This window comes from Arvicola amphibius, chromosome X (assembly GCF_903992535.2).
Source record: "Arvicola amphibius chromosome X, mArvAmp1.2, whole genome shotgun sequence".
In the NCBI taxonomy this organism is placed as follows: domain Eukaryota; kingdom Metazoa; phylum Chordata; class Mammalia; order Rodentia; family Cricetidae; genus Arvicola; species Arvicola amphibius.
In genome coordinates, this window is record NC_052065.1 from 72,225,246 (window position 1) to 72,248,617 (window position 23,372).

The following is a 23,372-nucleotide window of genomic DNA, read 5'->3' on the forward strand; positions in this document are numbered from 1 at the left end:
AAAGAAATCTGGCTCAGTAGTACCTAGGATCCAAATACACAACACACTGTTATGGTGGTATTGGGGCTCATAAACTGCATTGGTTAAAGGAAACATGATCAATGAAGAAGTTGGCCACAGCCCCAGAGCCATAGTAAAGAATGTTAGTCCAACTTGTATACACAGAGCCAATGGTAACTCTAAATTATGTATCAGCAGTTATTTTGACTGTGTTGCCTCATGAGCAAGCCCTTTTCTTCAGAGCTGTTAGAGGAGATGTTAATATTTGTAGATGCATTAAGAGAAATGGCTTCAATATGGCATGTATTCACTCATAAGTGGATAGTATATGTAAGACAAAGGATAACCAAGTTATACTCTTCAATCCCAGAGAGGCTAGGTAAAAAAGGGGAAACCTAAGAAGGACACACATGGAGGGCCCCAGGAAGGGAAATAGTTAACATCTCCTGCGTAAACTGCATAGAAGGAGAGTATGGGAGATGAGACCATGAAGGATCAAGAAGACCAAGTTGGGGAAGGGATGGAGGGGGAAAGCAATGAAAGTGATATCTTGATAGAGGGAGCTATTATGGAGTTAGCAAGGAACTTGGTGTTAGAGAAATTCTCAGGAATACCCAAGGATAACCCCAGTTAGTACTCCTAAAAGTAGTAGAGAGGGTGTGTGAAAGGGCCTTCTGCTTTAATCAGATTAATGACTACCCTAATTGCCATCATAGAACCTACACCCAGTAACTGATGGAAGCAGATGCAGTGACCCACAGCCAAGCACTGAGCTGAGCTCCTGGTGTTCAGTTGAAGAGAGGGTAAAAGGATCATATGAACAAGGGGGAGGGTCAAGATCATGATTGGGAAAACCACAGAGACAACTGACCCGATAATGGACGCTGACTATGGACTGCTGGGGAACCTGCATGGGACCAAAGTAGGCCCTCTGAATGTGGGTGGCAGTCATGTGGCTTGATCTGTTGGAGGGAGACCTGACAGTGGCACCAGGACCTATCCCAGGTGCATGAACTGCCTTTTTGGAGCCCAATTCCCTATGGTGGGATGCCTTGCTCAGCCTCGATATAGGAAGGTTGGGTGTTAGTCCTGCCTTAAGTTGGTATGCCAGACCATGTTGACTCCCCAAGGAGGGCCTTCCCCCTCTGAGGAGTGAATGGGGGATGCAAAAGGGAGAAGTGAATGAGGTGGGAGAAGGAGAGGGAAGGAGAACTAGAGTTGTTATGTAAAACAAATTTTTAATCAAAATATGAAAAAAGAAAAAAATAGAAGTATCTCCATCCCCCAAGGCCTTAGCAGCTCCTGGAGACAGAACCACCGCCTGCACCTATTGGACCAAGAGGTGAGTCTCCCAACTAGACAGCACAGTCTCTAGGTCACAGGCCCTGGGGCACACCATGCGCCCCTCCCCCCACATCACAGCCCCACTAGCTGGTCAGCAGGCAAAGTGCCTGAGAGCAGGCCTCTCCTCTGCCACCCCTCATTGGACCTTGAAATCTTTAAGTCCCACTCCACCATTCACAATAGCCACAAATAATATAAAATATCTTGGGGTCAACTCTAACAAAACAAATGAAAGACCTACTTGACAAGAACTTTAAGTCTTTGAAGAAAATATTGAAGAAGATATCGGAAAATGAAAAGATCTCCCATGTCCTTGGATGTGTAGGATGTACATAATAAAATGGCAATATTAACAAAGCAATATACCAGTTTAATGCAATGCTTATCAAAATCCCAGCAAAATTCTTCACAGACCTTGAAAGAACAATACTCAACTTCATATGGATAAACAAAAAAACCTAAGATAGCTGAAACAATCCTGTACAATAAAGGAATTTCTGGAGGCATCACCATCCCTGACTTCAATATTTACTATATAGCTATAGTAATAAAAACAGCTTGGTATTGGAATAAAAACAGACAAAGTAGACCAATGGAATCTAATTGAAGACCTTGACATTAAACCACACATCTATGAACACCTTATTTTTGACAAAGAAGCCAAAACTATACAACAGAAAAAGAAAGCAAATTCAACAAACGGTACTGGTATAATTGGATATCAACATGTAGAATGTTGAAAATAGATCCATATCTATGACCATGTACAAAACTCATGTTCAAGTGGAAACCTCAACATAAATTCAGTTACGCTGAACCTGATAAAAGAGAAAGTTAGAAATAGTTTTGAACTCATTGACACAGAAGACTACTTTCTAAATATAATACTGGTAACACAGACACTGGGAGCAACAATCAATAAATGGGACCTCCTGAAACTGAAAAGTTTCTGTGAGGCAAAGGACTTGGTAAAGATAAAACAAAAGCCTACAGAATAGGAAAAGTTCTTTACCAACCCCACATCTGGCAGTGGGGCTGATCTCCAAAATATATAAAGATCTCAAGAAACTAGACATCAAAATACAAGATAATCCAATTAAAATGGGCTACAGTTCTAAACAGAGAATTCTCAACAGGAGAACTCAAATAGCCAAGACATTTAAGAAAATGCTCAGCAATCACTGAAATGTAAATCAAAATAACTCTGAGATACCATTTTACATTTGTCAAAATCAAAAACATTAATGACAGCTTATGCTGGAGAAGATGTAGAGTAAGGGAAACACTCTTCCACTGCTGGTGGGAGTGCAAATTTGTACAACTGGCGTGGGAAGTCTTTCTGTGTATGTGTTGCTTTTATTGTTTAATTAATAAAGAAACTGGCTTGGCATGATAAGGCAGACTAGAATTAGGTGGGGAAAACTAAACTAAATGCTGGGAGAAAGAAGGTGGAGTTGAACAGAAGCCATGTAACCATAGCCTGGAACAGGTATGTCAGAACCTTGCCAGTAAGCCATAGCCACATGGCAATATACGGATTAATAGAAATGGGTTAAATTAAGATGTAAGAGTTAGCCAATAAGAAGCTAGAGCTAATGGGTCAAGCAGTGATTTAATTGATACAGTTCTGTCTGTGTGGTTATTTCAGGGCTGAGCATCCAGGAACAAACAAGCTGCCTTCCTACTACACACAGTCACACTGGAAATCAGTATGGTGATTTCTCAGAAAATTGGGAATCAATCTACCTCAAGACCAGCATTACCACTTTTGCGCATATACCCAATGAATGCCCAATCATATGAAAGTACACCTGCTCAACTATGTTCATAGCAGCATTATTCATAATAACTAGAACCTGGAAACTACCTAGATGCTCCTCCAGTATATAATGGATAAAGAAAATGTGGTGCATTTACACAATGGAGTAATACTCAACTGTAAATAATGCCATTATCAAATTTGCAGGCAAGTGGATGGAACTAGAAAGAAAGCATCCTGAATGAGGTAACCTAAACCCAGAAAAACAAACATGTTATGTAACACTCATAAGTGGATGTAAACTAAAGGATAACCAGACTATAATCCAGAGCTCCAGAGCAACTATGAAACAAGGAGGACCCTAAGGGGATGTATGGATCACCCTAGGAAGAGGAAATACCCTGCGAAGAGGAAATAGGTAGAGGTAAGAAGATGGGAGGCTGTAAAGGGGACAGGGTGGTAGAGGAGAACATGAGGGAATAGGATAATTAAGTTAGAGGAACAGAGTGGGAGAAAAATGAAAGAGATATCTTGATAGAGCGAGCCACTATGGCTTTAGGGAAAAATCTGGTGCTAGGTAAATTTCCAGGAATCCACAAGGATGACCCCAGCTAACATTCCTAGCAATAGTGGAGAGTGTGCCTAACTGGCCTTTCCCTGTAATCAGATTGGTGACTACCTTAATTGTTATTGTAGAACCTTCATCCAGTAAGTGATGGAAGCAGATGTAGAGATTCACAGTCAAGCACTATGCTGAGCTCCTTAAATCCAGTGGAAGAGAGGGAGGAAGGATTGTATGAGCAGGGGGTGTCAACATCATGATGGGGAAATCCAGAGAGACAGCTTACCTGTGCTAGTGGTGGCTCATGGACTCTAGACTGATAGCTGGGAGGCCTGCTTGTGACTGAACTAGACCCTCTGCATGTGGGTGATGGTTGTGTGGCTTTGTCTGTTCTAGGGGTCCCTGGTAGTGGGACCAGGATCTATTCCTGATACATGAACTGGCTTTTTGGATCCCATTCCCTAGGTTGGGATGCCTTGCGCAGCCTTGATGCAGGGGGGAGGGGCTTGGTCCTGCCTCAACTTAAAGTGCTGAATTTTGTTGATGCCTCATGAGAGGCCTTGATCTTTTGGAGGAGTGGATGACAGATAGGTTGGGAGGGTTGGGGAAGCAGGAGGGGAGGGAGGGAGAAATGTGGTTGGCATGTAAAATAAATAATAATTTTAAAATAAAAAATTGAGAAATGTCTTTAAAACTCTCTTTCTCAATGAATTGAGACTTGTGTCAATAGGACAGATATCCTTCTAGGGAAATCTGCACTGTGTTACAATAATACGTAGGAATTCAGTTCCAGTTAGAAAAACAAGACCATTTCCTAAGACAAAGGATATATTGTTAAACATTATGAATGTAGACAATTCCCATATAGCTCTCATGATTTCTGTAGATTATTCTGTGTTTTAGAATGCTTTACATTTTGATGTGCATATGGTTAACATCTGGACAACTCTTATTGGTGGATTTGTTGTCCTACTCACTTCAAAAAATGATGGAAATGAAAATTATTTACTATGGTAACCTTGTTTCCATTAGGTCTGAGCTATTTGCATAAGAAATGAGGCTGGAACATATCACCAAGTGTCTGGGGCTTCTCTTTAGAGATTAAAAAAATCTCTTTAGCTTTGTGAGATAATTTTGCTATAATCCCAGTAAGACCTAGAAGGTAAACTAGATGCTTTCTCAAAGCTCATTCTAACCTTTGAAGCATTTCATTTAATATGCTTGGCACAACTGTTACATACTCATTTGCATGGGTCTACATAAATTACAAATATATCTCAACTCTGCGGCAAATACTGCCCATGCTGCTTGGACTTGGGAAGTGATCTAGTTTAACCGTGCAGTAATTATATTATGTGCAGCACCAGATTTATCCCACTGGTAATATACTCAGATCTGTGAGCAGTGTTTTCCCAAACTTTAACACTGACCAAACATTTATCAAAAGAACATTTATCCTGAAACAAAGGCTATTAGTGACAAAAGCTGAACACTACTTTTTAAACTACGAGAACTAAAGTCTCTCTAACAAAAAATTTCACTCTCCTGTTCCTCCATTTTCAGATTATAATGGGTATGTTTACATGATATTTGTGTCAGGTTAGGTGGTGGCTAAAATCAGGGCTGTGGTAAGGAGCAAATGGTGTTTTAAATGGATATGTTTACATGGTATTTTTATTGAGTTATCTGGTGGCTATAATTAGGGAGTAGAGTCAGAAGCATTTTAATAGGGCAAAAACCTATACATTAAATTTATATAAAAATCATTAGAATAGGCATTATGGGGAGAGCACGGATCGTTCTAGCAGCCGCAGCATGATGAGCAAGGGGTTGCGCTCCACAAACGGGGAAGAGCGGTGGACCACGTCATTAAGAATTTTCAGAGTTCCATCTGGACAGCCTTCCCTAGTATATTCAAGTGTCCTGCTCCTGTACTAAGGCCATCCACCCAAAGGGGTGAGACTCTGGCCTCCAGGCAGGTCTGAGGATTTCTGCAATGGAGTACGGGCTCCTTCAGATTGTGAGGCAAGGAATAGCTCCTGCTCTGGCACTGAGGAGATCCAACCAGATTCAGTCACAGCAAAGATTGGTCTAAGACACCAAGTACCTCCCGGCTCCATTTGAAGGAAGAGATGGGCAGGCGCCAATGCAAGAACTCCTCCAACAACATGAAAGGCAACATGACATCACCAGAATCCAGACATCCCGAAACAACAAGAATTGAACACTCTGCTCCAGAAGATATAGAAGAAACCGACCTTAAACAGTACTTTATGAAAATAATATAGGACCTTAAACCGGAGGTAACAAAACTGCCATAAAGAAATGGAGATGACAAACAAAAAGGTAGATGAAATAAATAAATCTCTCAAAGATACCCAAGAAAAACAAGAAAAACAAGAAAAAGCAATCAAACAGGAAAGGGAAACAGTACAAGACCTGAAAATGAAATGGAGGTAATGAAGAAAACACAATCTGAAGGAAGACTGGAAATGGAAATTCTGAGTAAACGAACAGAAACTTCAGAGACAAGTATTTCCAACCGAATACAAGAGATGGAAGAAAGAATCTCAGACAGAGACAGAGACAGAGACAGAGCCCCACATTGGAGCACCGGACTGAGTTCCCAAGGTCTTGACGAAGAGCAGAAGGAGGGAGAACATGAGAAAGAAAGTTAGGACAGTGAGGGAACATTCATCTGGCGATGGATGGAGATAAAGACAGAGCCACACATTGGTACACCGAACTGAGCGCCCAAGGTCCAAATGAGGAGCAGAAGGAGGGAAAACATGAGCAAGGATGTCTGGACTGCAAGGAGTGCTCCCACCCACTGAGATGGTGGGGCTGATCTATTCAGAGCTTACCAAGCCCAGCTGGACTGGGACTGGAAAAGCATGAGATAAAACTGGTCTCCCTGAACATGGCAGACAATGAGAGCTGCTGAGAAGCCAAGGACAATGACACGGGATTTGGACCCTACTACACATACTGGCTTTGGGGGGGCCTGGCCTGTTTGGATGCTCACCTTCTTAGACCTGGATGGAGGGGGGAGGAACTTGGACTTCCCATAGGGCAGGGAACCCTTCCTGCTCTCTGGACAGGAGAGGGAGGGGCAGTGGAGGAGGAAGGGTGATAAATGGGAGGCGGGGAGGAGGCGGGATATTTTAATAAATAAAAAAATCATTAGAATATTTCTAAGAGCCCCAAAGATGAAATTAGTTGTTTTTTCTTTAGAGGGGAGCATAGAATAAAATGAGACTACCTTGCTTCCTGCAGGGCCTATTCTCCCCGGATACTGCCTCTCTCTTCCCATCCCTTCCCAGCTTACACCCAGAACTTCCCCTCCTTCATTCTCCAGTCTTTGGGGCCATAAAATCCCACAGCTCAGCCTGTTTGGGTGCTGGGACCAAGTATTGAGTGCACCCAGGTGGGTGGAAGTTCCTTTGTTTCAATAGCCTGCCTGCAGCAAGGTAGGCCCTTTGACAAAGACTTGCCTGGCCAACAAGGAGAACTGATTGTCTACCAGAAGATCCATCATTCATTGGGGAAGTGAAAAACTCTCTTAAAGAAATGGATTAAAAGAAGAACAAAAAGTTTGGAGAACTGAGTAAATCTGTAAATGATATCCTAAGAAACCAAGAAAAACAATCAAACAGATAATGAAAACAATGCAAGACATAAAAACTGAAATGGAGGCAAGGAAGAAAACATAAGGTGAGGGCCAGCTGGACATGGAGAATCCACATAAACAAATAGAGACTACAAAAAATAAGCATAACCAATAGAATACAAGAGATAGAAGAAAGAATCTCAGATTCTGAAGATACCATAGAGAAAATAAATGCACTGATCAAATAAAACAGCAAATCCAAAAAATTCTCATCACAAAAAATTCAGGAAATCTGGGACACAATAAAAAGACCAAACCTAAGAATAATAGGGGTAGAAGAAGAAGAAGAATTACAGATTGAAGGCCCAGAAAATATATTCAACAAAATTATAGAAGAAAACTTTCCCAACCTAAAGAATGATATTCCTATGAAGGTTCAAGAAGCTTACAGAACACAAAATAGACTGGATCAAAAAAAAAATTCCCTTGCCATATTATAATCAAAACACAAAAATATAGAATAAAGAAAGAATATTAAGAGCTGCAAAGGAAAAAGGTCAAGTAACATATAAAGGTAAACCTATCAGACTGATACCTGACTTCTCAATGGAAACCATGAAAGACAGAAGGTCCTGGATAGATGTACTGCAGAAACTAAGAGACCATGGAAGCAAGCCCAGATTACTATACCCAGCCAAGCTTTCGTGCACTATAAATGGAGAAAACAAAATATTCCAAGATAAAAACAAATTTAGACAATACGTAGCCACAAAAATACCAGCCTTACAGAGAGTAATAGAAAGAAAATCACAAACCAAGGAGTACAACAATGCCCACAATAACTCAGACATCTAGCGACCCTTCACCAGCACAACTCAAAGAAGGGAAACACACAATCTCTACTACCAAAAAAAATGATGACTGGAGTTAACAACCACTGGTCATTAATATCACTTTATATCAATGGACTCAATTCACCTATAAAAAGGCACAGGCTAAGAGATTGGATACGAAAACAGGATCCAACATTCTGTGGTTTACAAGAAACACATCTCAACCACAAAGACAGACATCTACTCAGAGTAAAGGGTTGGGAAAAGGTTTATCAAGCAAATGGTCCAAAGAAACAAGCGGGTGTGGCCATACTAATTTCTAACAAAGTTGACTTCAAACTAAAATCAATCAGAAGAGATAGAAAAGTACATTTTATACTCATAACAGGAAAAATCCATCAGAATGAAGTCTCAATACTGAATATCTATGCCCCTAATATAAAAGCACCCACTTATGTAAAAGAAACATTATTAGAACTACAAGAACATCAAACCACACACACTAATAGTAGGAGACTTCAACACTCCTCTCTCACCAATGGACAGGTCAATAAGACAGAAACCTAACAGAGAATTAAGAGACTTAATGGAGGTAATAAACCAAATGGACTTAACAGACATTTATAGAACATTCCACCCAAATAGAAAAGAATATACCTTCTTCTCTGCAGCTCATGGAACCTTTTCAAAAATTGACCACATACTCGGCAACAAAGCAAACTTCCACAGTTACAAAAACATATTAGTAACCACCTGTGTCTTATCGGATCACCATGGATTAAAATCAAAATTCAACAACAATGCTACCCCCAGAAAGCCTACAAACTCATGGAAACTAAACAGTTGACTACTGAACCATACCTGGGTCAAGGAAGAAATAAAGGAAGAAATTAAAGTCTTCCTTGAATTTAATGAAAATAAAGACACAACATACTCAAACCTATGGAACACTATGAAAGCAGTGCTAAGAGGAAAGTTCATAGCACTAAGTGTCCACTTAAAGAAAAAGGAGAAAGCACTCCTTGGAGATTTAACAGCACACCTGAAAGCCCTAGAAAAAAAAAGAAGTAGAATCACCTAGGAGGAGTAGAAGACTGGAAATAATCAAACTGAGGGCTGAAATCAACAAAATAGAAACACAGAAAACAATCCAAAGAATCAATGAAACAAAAAGCTGGTTCTTGGAGAAATTCAACAAGATTGACAAACCCCTATCCAAACTATTCAAATATCAGAGAGAGATCATGCAAATTAATAAGATCAGAAATGAAAAGGGGGACATAACCACAGACACAGAGGAAATTCAGAGAATCATTAGATCTTACTACAAAAGCTTGTATGCCACAAAATTGGAAAATCTAAAAGAAATGGACTTTTTTTAGATACGTACCAAATACCAAAGTTAAACCAGGACCAGGTGAACAATCTAAATAGTCCTGTTAGTCGTGAAGAATTAGAAACTGTTATCAAAAACCTCCCTACCAAAAAAAAAAAAAAAAAAAAAAGCCCAGGACCAGATGGTTTCAATGCAGAATTCTACCAGAACTTCCAAGTAGAGCTAATACCTATACTCCTTAAGGTATTTCACAATATAGAAACAGAACAGTCATTGCCAAATTCCTTTTATGAAGCTACAGTTACGCTGATACCTAAACCACACAAAGACTCAACCAAGAAAGAGAATTACAGGCCAATCTCACTCATGAACATTGACACAAAAATTCTCAATAAAATACTGGCAAACTGAATCCAAGAACACATTAGAAAAATTATCCACTACGATCAAGTAGGCTTCATCCCAGAGATGCAGGGCTGGTTCAACATATGAAAATCTATCAATGTAATCCATCATATAAATAAACTGAAGAAAAAAAACATGATCATCTCATTAGATGCTGAAAAAGCATTTGACAAAATTCAACACCACTTTATGATAAAGGTCTTGGAGAGATTAGGGATACAAAGGTCATTCCTAAATATAATAAAGGCTATTTACAGCAAGCAGACAGCTAACATCAAATTAAACAGAGAGAAACTCAAGGCCATCCCACTAAATTCAGGAACACAACAAGGCTGTCCACTCTCTCCTTATCCCTTAAATATAGTGCTTGAAGTTCCAGCAATAGCAATAAGACAACATAAGGGGATCAACGGGATTTGAATTGGAAAGGAAGGAGTAAAACTTTCGTTATTTGCAGATGATATGATAGTGTACATAAGGGACCCCAAAAACTCCACCAAAGAACTCCTACAGCAAATAATCTCCTTTCGTAACATGGCAGATTACAAGATCAACTCCAAAAGATCAGTTGCCCTCCTATACACAAAGGATAAGGAAGCAGAGAAGGAAATCAGATAAGTATCACCTTTCACGATAGCCACAAATAGCATAAAATATCTTCGGGTAACTCTAATCAAGGAAGTGAAAGACCTATTTGACAAGAACTTTAAGTCTTTGAAGAAAGAAATTGAAGAAGATACCAGAAAATGGAAGGATCTCCCATGCTCTTGCATTGGGAGGATCAGCATAGTAAAAATGGCAGTTCTACCAAAGGCAATCTATAGATTCAATGTAATCCCCTTAAAGATCCCATCAAAATTCTTCACAGATCTTGAGAGGCTAATAATCAGCTTTATATGGAAGAACAAGAAACCCAGGATAGCCCAAACAATCTTATACAATAAAGGAACTTCTGGAGGCATTACCATTCCTGACTTCAAACTCTATTACAGAGCTACAGTATTGAAAACAGCTTGATATTGGCATAAAAACAGAGATGTTGACCAATGGAATCGAATAGAAGACCCAGATCTTAACACAACCAACCTATGAACACCTGATTTTCGATAAAGGAACTGAAAGTACACAATAGAAAAAAAGAAAGCATCTTCAACAAATGGTGCTGGCATTACTGGATGTCAACCTGTAGAAGAATGAAAGTAGATCCATATCTATCACCATGCACAAAACTCAAGTCCAAATGGATTAAAGACCTCAATATCAATCTGAACACTGAAATTGATAGAGGAGAAAGTGGGAAGTACTCTACAACATATGGGCACAGGAGACTGCTTCCTACGTATAACCCCAGCAGCACAGACATTAAGGGCAACATTGAATAAGTGGGACCTCCTGAAGCTGAGAAGTTTCTGTGAAGTAAAGGACACTGTCACTAAGACAAAAAGGCAGCCTACTGACTGGGAGAAGATCTTCACCAACCCCGCAACACACAAAGGTCTGATCTCCAAAATATATAAAGAGCTCAAGAAACTAGATTTTAAAATGCTAATTAACCCAATTAAAAAATGGGGCACTGAACTGAACAGAGAATTCAACAGAAGAAGTTCAAATGGCCAAAAGACACTTAAGGTCATGCTCAATCTCCTTTGTGATCAGGGAAATGCAAATCAAAACAACCTTGAGATACCATCTAACACCTGTCAGATTGGCTAAAATCAAAAACACCCATGATAGCCTTTGCTGGACAGGTTGTGGAGTAAGGGGTACACTCATCCATTGTAGGTGGGAATGCAAACTTGTGCAACCACTTTGGAAAGAATTGTGGAGGTTTCTCAGGAAATTCGGGATCAACCTACCCGAGGATCCAGCAATTCCATTCTTGGAAATATACCCAAGAGATGCCCTATCATATTACAAAAGCTTCTGTTCAACTATGTTCATAGCAGCATTATTTGTAATAGCCAGAACCTGGAAACAACCTAGATGCCCTTCAGTGGAAGAATGGATGAAGAAACTGTGGAATATGTACATATTAGACTACTACTCAGCGGTAAAAAACAATGACATCTTGAATTTTGCATGCAAATGGATGGAAATAGAAAACACCATCCTGAGTGAGGTCACCCAGGCCCCAAAAGATGAACATGGGATGTACTCACTCATAATTGGTTTCTAGTCATAAATAAAGGACAACGAGCCTATAATTTGTGATCCTAGAGAAGATAAATAAGAAGGTGAACCCAAAGAAAAACATATAATTATCCTCCTGGATATTGGAAATAAACAAGATTGCTGGGCAAAACTTGGGAACTTGGGGTTGGGGTGGGATGGGGGTAAAGGGAGATGGGGAGAAAAAAGTGTGAAGGGGAGGATGGGGAGAGCTTGGGGGAATGGGATGGTTGGGATATAGGAAAGGTGGATGTGGGACCAGGGAAATAGATATCTTAATTAAGGGAGCCATTTTAGGGTTGGCAGAGACTTGACTCTAAAGGGGTTCCCAGGTGTCCAGGGAGATGCCCCCCAGCTAGTTCCTTGGGCAGCTGAGGAGAGGGAGCCAGAAATGGCCATATCCTATAGCCACACTGATGAATATCTTGCATATCACCATAGAACCTTCATCTGACGATGGATGGAGCTAGAGACAGAGCCCCACATTGGAGCACCGGACTGAGCTCCCAATGTCCAAATGAGGCGCAAAAGGAGGGAGATCATGATCAAAGAAGTCAGGACCACGAGGGGTGCACCCACCCACCGAGATGGTGGGGCTGATCTAATCGGAGCTTACCAAAGCCAGCTGGACTGGGTCTGAAAAAGTACTGGATAAATCCAGACTCCCTGAACATGGCGGACAATGAGGGTGGCTGAGAAGCCAAGGACAATGGCACTGGATTTTGATCCTACTACATATACTGGCTTTAGGGGACCTAGCCTGTTTGGATGCTCACCTTCCTAGACCTGGATAGAGTGGGGAGGACCTTGGACTTCCCACAGGGCAAAAATGCTTATGGCTCTTCAGACAGGAGAGAGAGGGGGAGTAGAGGGAGGGAGCGTGAGGTAAATGGAAGGCGGGGAGGAGGCAGAAATTTCGAATAAAAAAATTAGACTACCTCCTATATATATTTCAGAGTAAATGTGGCTACCTTTATATTTGACCTGATGAATGAATGAGAAATTCCAGAAGTTCTTCATGTCTACAGTTTATGATAATATGTTTTCGTTAGCATTCAGTATTATTGAATATAGCAACTTCTGACTTCTCTTGCTTGTCTTATACAGGTTAACAGTGACAGACAAAAACCTTATAAATCTCACAAGTGACAAGTTATAATTATGGATAGAATTAAGGATGGGCAACCATTTCTCTCTAGTAAATTTTGTAGCAAAAGTTCAAAATGGGTTTCTTGATATTGAAAAGAATTGACACTTTAGTTGTATTAACTTTGTTTTTAAGTTGTTCAGTTTTTCATTACAGCATCTTAAAAATATATACTTACTTCTCAGATTGCAGTGTGGGGAAGGAGTGAAGGAATTACTAACCAACAAACTCTCAGATTGTTTTGTAAGAATAAAACTTGGTTGTTTTTACTATCACATTATTACATTAAGTGTTTTGCTTTAGAATCGGATTATTTTGGTAGAAGAATATGTTGCAATATGAAGTTATAAAAATCTGTACTTGTTATTACTTTCAATGTTTTTAATTTTTGTTTGAACATGTTTAGTTTCTTTCAATTTCATTTGTAAATTTACCTTCATTTTATTGCTTAGTTTTTAAATTTTGAAATTTTGTGTGTGGCACATACATGAGTGAATGTGTTTGTGGAGCTACTTGCTTGTAAAGTTGATATCCAGTATCCTCTTCCATCATGTTCACATTGTTTTTGTGGCAGAGTCTCACTCTGAACCTGAAGCTCACCAGTTTATCTAGACTGGCCTACCAGTGAATCCTTAAGATCCCCATGCATTCTGTCCCATTTCTGTTACTGATGTTGTGTCATGTATGGATTTTACATGGGATCTGGGCATCTTAACTCAGATCCTTATATTTCTAAAACCAGTAGTTACTTATTGAGCCTTCTTCCAAGACTTTTAAGTTGACTTTCTAATTAGCACATGATAATTTTATACACTGTGGATTATAATATGAGAATTCCATACTTATATGCATTGTGTAGTGATCATATCATAGTAATTAACACAGACATTCCTTAAGTATTTATTATTTGTGTGCATTGGAAAACTTCTAATTTCCCTATTTCTTTTTATTAATTTTGAGATTATGATAAAATTACATAATTTCTCCCTTCCATTTCCTCCTTTCAAACCCTCTCATATATCCCTTTCTGTTCTCCTTAAAATTCATTCCCTCTCTTTTCATTAATTATTATTGCATGCATATATATAATGTTCAGTCTGTATAGTATTATTTGTGTGTATATATGTTTTCAGTGCTAACCATTTGGTAGTGGATAAGAAATTGGTGTGCTCTTCCTGAGGAAGATTACTTCTCTTGCTCTCAGCATTCCTTAATTACCTGTAGTTCTTTGTGAGGTGGAGGCTCCGTGGGTTTTTCCTATTCACCTTGGCATGTACATTGGTGCCATCTTTGATTACCTCATGTTTAGGCAGTCTTATTGGTGATATATATTAAGTGATATAAGTTATAATTAGTCTATTGAACTATACAGAGCATTATAACATCATTATATGCATGTTTGGTACTTACTATTATCCCTCTTACTCCTCTCTATTTAATGATAGCTATCATACTTTATTTCTATGAAATCATCATTTTAGTTTTCATATATGATTGACAATATGTGTGGTGTTTCTTTGTTTCTGGCTTATCCCATCTCAGCATAGTGTACTATAATTCAGCATCTTCTATTATCAGGCATTGTTCTCATATATTTACCTATGTCAACCTGTTAATATCTACCATCATATTCGTTTCATAGAAAAGGCCCAGAGATGATAGACAACTTCCTCATGATCACACAGCTTGTAAGTACAAAAAAATATTTTATCCCATACAATCTGACTTTATCCCATTCACTTAGTCACCATTACCTTTCATACTGCCTATGATTTTATTCATGATTTTGCAATAAAAATGGCAGAGATTGATTTCTGACTGTACCACTTACTGGTACCACTTACTAATGATATAACTTGTGATGGCTAATCTTTTGTTTCAGTTTGATACACCTGGGAAGAGTAACCTATGTGAAGAAATGGCTTTATCAGATTGACATGTAGCCATGTCTGTGGAGTGTTTTTTTGATTGCTAATTGATGTAGGATGGCCCAGACTACTGCAGGCAGTATAATTCTATTCAGGTTGGCCTAGTTTGTATAAGAAACCCAACTGATCAAACAAGAAAAAGCAAACCATTAAGCAGAGGTTCACTGTAGTTTCTGCTTCAACAGTAGTGGACTGTAGTCTGTAAGATCAAATAAACCATCTCTTCCTGCCTTTGTTAATGCTCTATTGCTGCCAAGAGACACCATAATCAAGGAAACTCTCATGAGAAAAAACATTTAATTGCAGACTTGCCTACAATAGTCCTTTATCGTCAAGACAGGAAGCATGGTGGCACTAGAGGAGTAACTGAGATCTACATCCTAATCTATAAGCAGAGAGAGAGAGAGAGAGAGAGAGAGAGAGGGGGAGGGGGGGAGGGAGGGAGGGAGAGAGAGAGAGAGAGAGACTCCTAGTATGGGCTTTTGAAAACTCAAAGCCCCAAAGAACCTGACATTCTGCCAGAGGATCCATCATTCATTGGGGTGAGTGAAGAGTGAGTGCCTGAACCGGGCCAGCTGCCAGGAGAGGGACCACCAACATTCCACAACTCCCCCCCCCCCCACCCGCACACTTCCTGCTCTTCCTGCAGGGGTTATTCTCCCCGGATACTGCCTCTCTCTTCCTGTCCCTTCCCAGCTTGCACCCAGAATCCTCCCCCCCCCCGCCTCATCCTCCTGTCTTTGGAGCCACAAAATCTCACAGCTCAGCCTGTTTGGGTGCTGGGGAACTGGAATTGAGTGCACCCAGGCCGGTGGGAGGTCCCCTCCTTCATTAGACTGCCTGCAACAAGGTAGGCCCTTTGTCAGTGAGCTGTTTGGCCTGCAAGGAGACCTGACAGTCTGCCAGAGGATCCATCATTCATTGGGGTGAGTGAATTGAATTCATTGGGGGGAATTGAACTTCTAAAAGAAGACCCAAAGGGGATTATTCAGAGGAAGAAATGGGCAGGCGCCAATGCAAGAATTCCTCCAACAATTTGAAAAACATCATGAAAGCACCAGAACCCAGCGAACTTATAACAGGAGGACTTGAACACACTAATCAAGAAAGAAGTAGAAAAAATTGACTTTATGAAAGTAATAGAGTCCCTTAAACAGGAGGTGAAAAACTCCCGTAAGGAAATGGACGAGAAGAATAACAAAAAGTTTGAAGAATTGAGTAAATCCGTAAACGATATCCTAGGAAACCAAGAAAAAACAATCAAACAGATAATGGAAACAGTGAAAGACTTGAAAACTGAAATGGAGGCAATGAAGAAAGCACAACCGAGGGCCAACTGGATTTGGAAAATCTATGTAAACGAACAGAGACTACAGAAACAAGCATAACCAACAGAATACAAGAGACAGAAGAAAGAATCTCAGATTCTGAAGATACCATAGAGAAAATAAATGCACTGATCAAAGAAAACAGCAAATCCAACAAATCCTCATCACAAAACATTCAGGAAATCTGGGACACAATAAAAAGACCAAACCTAAGAATAATAGGGGTAGAAGAAGGAGAGGAAATACAGCTCAATGGTTCAGAAAATATATTTAATAAAATTAATGAAGAAAACTTCCCAAAACTAAAAAAAAAGATATTCCTATTAAGGTTCAAGAAGTTTACAGAACACCAAATAGACTGGATCAAAAAAAAAAAAAAAAAACATCCCCTCGCCATATTATAATCAAAACACAAAACATACAGACTAAAGAAAGAATATTAAGAGCTGCAAAGGAAAAAGGTCAAGTAACATATAAAGGTAAAACTATCAGACTAACACCTGACTTCTCTATGGAAACCATGAAAGCAAGAAGGTCCTGGATAGATGTTTTGCAGAAACTAAGAGACCATGGATGCAAGCCCAGAGTACTATACCCAGCCAAGCTTTCATTCACTATAAATGGAAAAAACAAAATATTCCAGGATAAAGACATATTTAAACAATACATAGCCACAAATCCAGCCTTACAGAAAGTAATAGAAGGAAATTCACAAAGGAGTCCAGCATTGCCCAAAATAACTCAGACATCTAGCGACCCTTCACCAGCACATCGCAAAGAAAGGAAACACACAATCTCTACTACCAAATAAAAAATGACAACCGGAGTTAACATCCACTGGTCATTAATATCACTTAATATCAATGGACTCAAATCACCTATAAAAAGGCACAGGCTAAGAGATTGGATACGAAAACAGGATCCAACATTCTGCTGTTTACAAGAAACACATCTCAACCACAAAGACAGACATCTACTCAGAGTAAAGGGTTGGGAAAAGGTTTATCAAGCAACTGGACCTAAGAAACAAGCGGGTGTGGCCATACTAATTTCTAACAAAGTTGACTTCAAACTAAAATCAATCACAAGAGATGGAAAGGGACACTTTATACTCATTACAGGAAAAAATCCATCAGAATGAAGTCTCAATCCTGAATATCTATGCCCCTAATACAAAAGCACCCACTTATATAAAAGAAACATTACTAGAACTCAAGACAGCCATCAAACCAAACTCACTGATAGTGGGAGACTTCAACACTCCTCTTTCACCAATGGACAGGTCAATAACACAGAAACCTAACAGAGAATTAAGAGCCTTAATAAAGGTAATGAACCAAATGTACTTAACAGACATCTATAGAACATTCCACCTAAACAGGAAAGAATATACCTTCTTCTCTGCGGCTCATGGAACCTTTTCGAAAATTGACCACATACTCGGTAACAAAGCAAACTTCCACAGTTACAAAAACATATTAGTAACCACCTGCATCTTATTGGATCACAATGGATTAAAATTAGAATTCAACAACAATGCTACCCCCAGAAAGCCTACAAACTCATGGAAACTGAACACTCAACTACGGAACCACACCTGGGTCAAGGAAGAAATAAAGGAAGAAATTAAAGTCTTTCTTGAATTTAATGAAAATAAAGACACAACATACTCTAACTTATGGGACACTATGAAAGCAGTGCTAACAGGAAAATTCATAGCACTAAGTGCCCACTTTAAAAAAAAAAAAACGGAGAAAGCACACATTGGAGACTTACCAGCACATCTGAAAGCTTTAGAAACGAAAGAAGCAGACTCACCTAGGAGGAGTAGAAGACTGGAAATTATCAAACTGAGGGCAGAAATCAACAAAATAGAAACATAGAAAACAATCCAAAGAATCAATGAAACAAAAAGCTGGTTCTTGGAGAAAATCAACAAGATTGACAAACCCCTAGCCAAACTAATCAAACGGCAGAGAGAGAACACACAAATTAATAAGATCAGAAATGAAAAAGGGGACATAACCACAGACACAGAGGAAATTCAGAGAATCATTAGATCTTACTACAAAAGCCTGTATGCCACAAAATTGGAAAATGTAAAAGAAATGGACACTTTTTTAGATAAGTACCATATACCAAAGTTGAACCAGGACCAGGTAAATGCTCTAAATAGTCCTGTTAGTCACGAAGAATTAGAAACTGTTATCAGAAACCTCCCTACCAAAAAGAGCCAGGACCTGATGGGTTCAATGCAGAATTCTACCAGAACTTCCAAGAAGACATAATACCTATACTCCTTAAGGTATTTCATAATATAGAAACAGAACAGTCATTGCCAAATTCCTTTTATGAAGCTACAATTACCCTGATACCTAAACCACACAAAGACTAAACCAAGAAAGAGAATTACAGGCCAATCTCACTTAGGAACATCGATGGAAAAATTCTCAATAAAATACTGGCAAACGGAATCCAAGAACACATTAGAAAAATTATCCACTATGATCAAGTAGGCTTCATCCCAGAGATGCAGGGCTGGTTCAACATACGAAAATCTATCAATGTAATCCATCATATAAATAAACTGAAGGATAAAAACCATATGATCATCTCATTAGATGCAGAAAAAGCATTTGACAAAATTCAACACCACTTTATGATAAAGGTCTTGGAGTGATTAGAGATACAGGGGTCATTCCTAAATATAATAAAGGCTATTTACAGCAAGTCGACAGCTAACATCAAAATAAATGGAGAGAAACTCAAGGCCATCCCACTAAATTCAGGAACGCGACAAGCCTGTCCACTCTCTCCTTATCTCTTCAATATAGTGCTTGAAGTTCTAGCAATAGCAATAAGACAAAACAAGGGGATCAAGGGGATTCGAATTGGAAAGGAAGAAGTTAAACTTTCATTATTTGCTGATGATGTGATAGTGTACATAAGCGACCGGAAAAACTCCACCAAAGAACTCCTACAGCTGATAAACTCCTTTAGTATCGTGGCAGGATACAAGATCAACTCCAAAAAATCAGTCGCCCTCCTATATACAAAGGATAAGGAAGCAGAGAAAGAAATCAGAGAAGCATCCCCTTTCAAGATAGCCACAAATAGCATAAAATATCTTGGGGTAACTCTAACCAAGGAAGTGAAAGACCTATTTGACAAGAACTTTAAGTCTTGGAAGAAAGAAATTGAAGAAGACACCAGAAAATGGAAGGATCTCCCTTGCTCTTGCATTGGGAGGATCAACATAGTAAAAATGGCAATTCTACCAAAGGCAATCTATAGATTTAATGCAATCCCCTTAAAGATCCCATCAAAATTCTTCACAGATCTTGAGAGGACAATAATCAACTTTATATGGAAGAACAAGAAACCCAGGATAGCCAAAACAATCTTATACAATAAAGGAACTTCTGGAGGCATTACCATCCCTGACTTCAAACTCTATTACAAAGCTACAGTATTGAAAACAGCTTGGTATTGGCATAAAAATAGAGAAGTCGACCAATGGAATCGAATAGAAGACCCAGATCTTAACCCACAAATCTATGAACACCTGATTTTTGATAAAGGAGCTAAAAGCACGCAATGGAAGAAAGACAGCATCTTCAACAAATGGTGCTGCCATAACTGGATGTCAACCTGTAGAAGAATGAAAGTAGATCCGTGTCTATCACCATGCACAAAACTCAAGTCCAAATGGATTAAAGACCTCAATATCAATCTGAACACACTGAACCTGTTAGAGGAGAAAGTGGGAAGTACTCTACAACATTTGGGCACAGGAGACCGCTTCCTACGTATAGCCCCAGCAGCACAGACATTAAGGGCAACCTTGAATAAATGGGACCTCCTGAAGCTCAACAGTTTCTGTAATGCAAAGGACACTGTCACTAAGACAAAAAGGCAGCCTACTGACTGGGAAAAGATCTTCACCAACCCTGCAACAGACAAAGGTCTGATCTCCAAAATATATAAGGAACTCAAGAGACTAGACTTTAAAATGCTAATGAACCCAATTAAAAAATGGGGCACTGAACTGAACAGAGAATTCTCAACAGAAGAATTTCGAATGGCCAAAAGACACTTAAGGGCATGCTCAACCTCCTTAGCAATCAGGGAAATGCAAATCAAAACAACGCTGAGATACCATCTTACACCTGTCAGAATGGCTAAAATCAAAAACATCAATGATCGCCTTTGCTGGAGAGGATGTGGAGTAAAGGGTACACTCATCCATTGCTGGTGGGAATGCAAACTTGTGCAACCACTTTGCAAAGCAGTGTGGCGGTTTCTCAGGAAATTTGTGATCAACCTACCCTAGGACCCAGCAATCCCACTCTTGGGAATTTACCCAAGAGATGCCCAATCATATGACAAAAGCATTGTTCAACTATGTTTATAGCAGCCTTATTTGTAATAGCCAGAACCTGGAAACAACCTAGATGCCCTTCAGTGGAAGAATAGATGAAGAAAGTGTGGAATATATACATATTAGAGTACTACTCAGTGGTAAAAAAACAATGACATCTTGAATTTTGCATGCAAATGGATGGAAATAGAAAACACCATCCTGAGTGAGGTAACCCAGGCCCAAAAAATGAACATGGGATGTACTCACTCATAATTGGGTTCTAGCCATAAATAAAGGACATCGAGCCTATAATTCTTAAAAAATCCTAGAGAAGCTATATAAGAAGGTGAACCCAAAGAAAAACATATAGTTATCCTCCTGGATATTGGAAGTAGACAAGATTGCCGGACAAAAAATGAGAACATGGGGGTGGGGTAGGATGGGGGGAGGGGGGGATGGGGAGAGAAAAGTGTGAAGTGGAGGATGGGAAGAGCTTGGGGGAATACGATGGTTGGGATATAGGAAGGGTGGATATGGGAACAAGGAATTATATATCTTAGTTAAGGGAGCCATTCTAGGATTGGCAGAGACTTGACTCTAGAGGGGTTCCCAGGTGTCCAGGAAGACGCCCCCAGCTAGTTCCTTGGGAAGCTGAGGAGAGGGTGCCAGAAATGTCCAGATCCTATTGCCATACTCATGAATATCTTGCATATCACCATAGAACCTTCACCTGTCATTGGATGGAGAAAACGACAGAGCCCCACATAGGAGCACCGGACTGAGCTCTCAAGGTCCTGATGAGGAGCAAAAGGAGGGAGATCATGAGCAAGGAAGCCAGGACCGCGAGGAGTGCTTTTACCCATTGAGAAGGTGGGACAGATCTAACGGGAGACCACCAAGTCCAGTTGGAATGGGACTGATGGAACAGGTGACCAAACCGGACTCTCTGAATGTGGCTGACGGTGGAGGAGGACTGAGAAACCAAGGACAATGGCAATGAACATGAACTCTACAGCATGGATGGGCACACTGTGAGCCATGTCAGTTTGGTTGCTCACATTCCTGGACTTAGGGGGAGCTGGGAGGACCTTGGACTTAACATAGTGAAGGGAACCCTGATGGCTCTTTGTCTTTGGAGAGGGGTGGAGTGGGGGTATGGGTGGAAGGGAGGGGAGGGAAGGGGGAGGAGGAGGGGAGGAGATGGAAATCTTTAATAAAAAAATGAGAAAAAAAAGAAAACTCAAAGCCCCTCCCCAGTGACATACTTCTGACAACAAGGCCATATCTTCTAATCCTTCTAATTCCTTCAAATAGTGCCATTTTCTGGTGAGCAAGCACACAAATATATGAGTTCATGGGGATCATTCTTATTCAGTGCACGATAGATTCCCCAAGTAGTTTTTGATCATAGTATTTATACTAGCAACAGAAAGCAAGTCAAAATATAACCTTTGACATGATACTTGATAGTCTTTTCAACCTCAGTTTCCCCCAACTGTAGAACAGAAATAATAAAAGTGCCTCATTTGATTGTTGTTGTGAGGGTTCAATAAGATAATGTGTGTAAGCAATTTATCATAATATTTTATTTATTTATCTATCCCATGATATCCATGTAGAATTAGTCCTGGGACACATTCTTCATAGATGAGGAAGTCTGCTGGTGCTCAAAGTCCTTGTCTAAAAATGGATATTTGTGGCCCCAAGGTGGTGACATATATCTTTAAACCCAACACTCAGGAAGCAGAGGCAGGCAGATTTCTGTGAGTTCAAGACAGCATGGTCTATAGAGTGAGTTCCAGGATAGCCAGGACTGTTTTGCAGAGAAACCTTGTCTCAAAAAAACAAAAAATGGTCATTTATCATAATCCATATACATATTCTAGTATACTTTGAATGGTTTCTTAATTACTTGTAATAGTCTGGAGAAAGCCTAAGGATGTGTGAACAATGGAAGGCCACAGCATCGTATGCATATAAAACATTTTGGGTGCATGAGTTTTTATAAAAGAAACAGACTAATAAAGTCATCTTAGTCATCTTAGCATTGTATAATCACCTGGTGTGTGTGGGAGAGAGAGAGAGAGAGAGAGAGAGAGAGAGAGAGAGAGAGAGAGAGAGAGAGAGAGAGAGAGAGAGAGAGAGAGAGAGAGAGAGAGAGAGAGAGAGAGAGAATAAGGACGGGGAACACTGTGGTGTATTCTCTCTTTTTGCCTTTTTTCTTATCTATCTCACTATGTAGTTTATTTTGATCTCAAAATCATAACAGTATTCCTCCATCATTTTTCTGAGTACTGAGGTGTTACACATGAGACACTATACCCTCATAGGTTTATGGCAAGGGTAAAATTTAATGATATATGCAATGTTTATAATGACTAGCTTCTTAGTTAATGTTCTATAGCTGTGATAAGACATTATGATTAAGGAAACTTATAAACGAAAGAGTTTATTTGGAGCTTACAGTTCCAGAGAGTTAGAGTTCTTGAAGATCACGGCAGGGAACATAGCAATAGACAAACATGGCTCCACAGAAGTAGCTGAGACACCAACATCCTGAGACAAGAGCACAAAGAAAGAAAAACTAA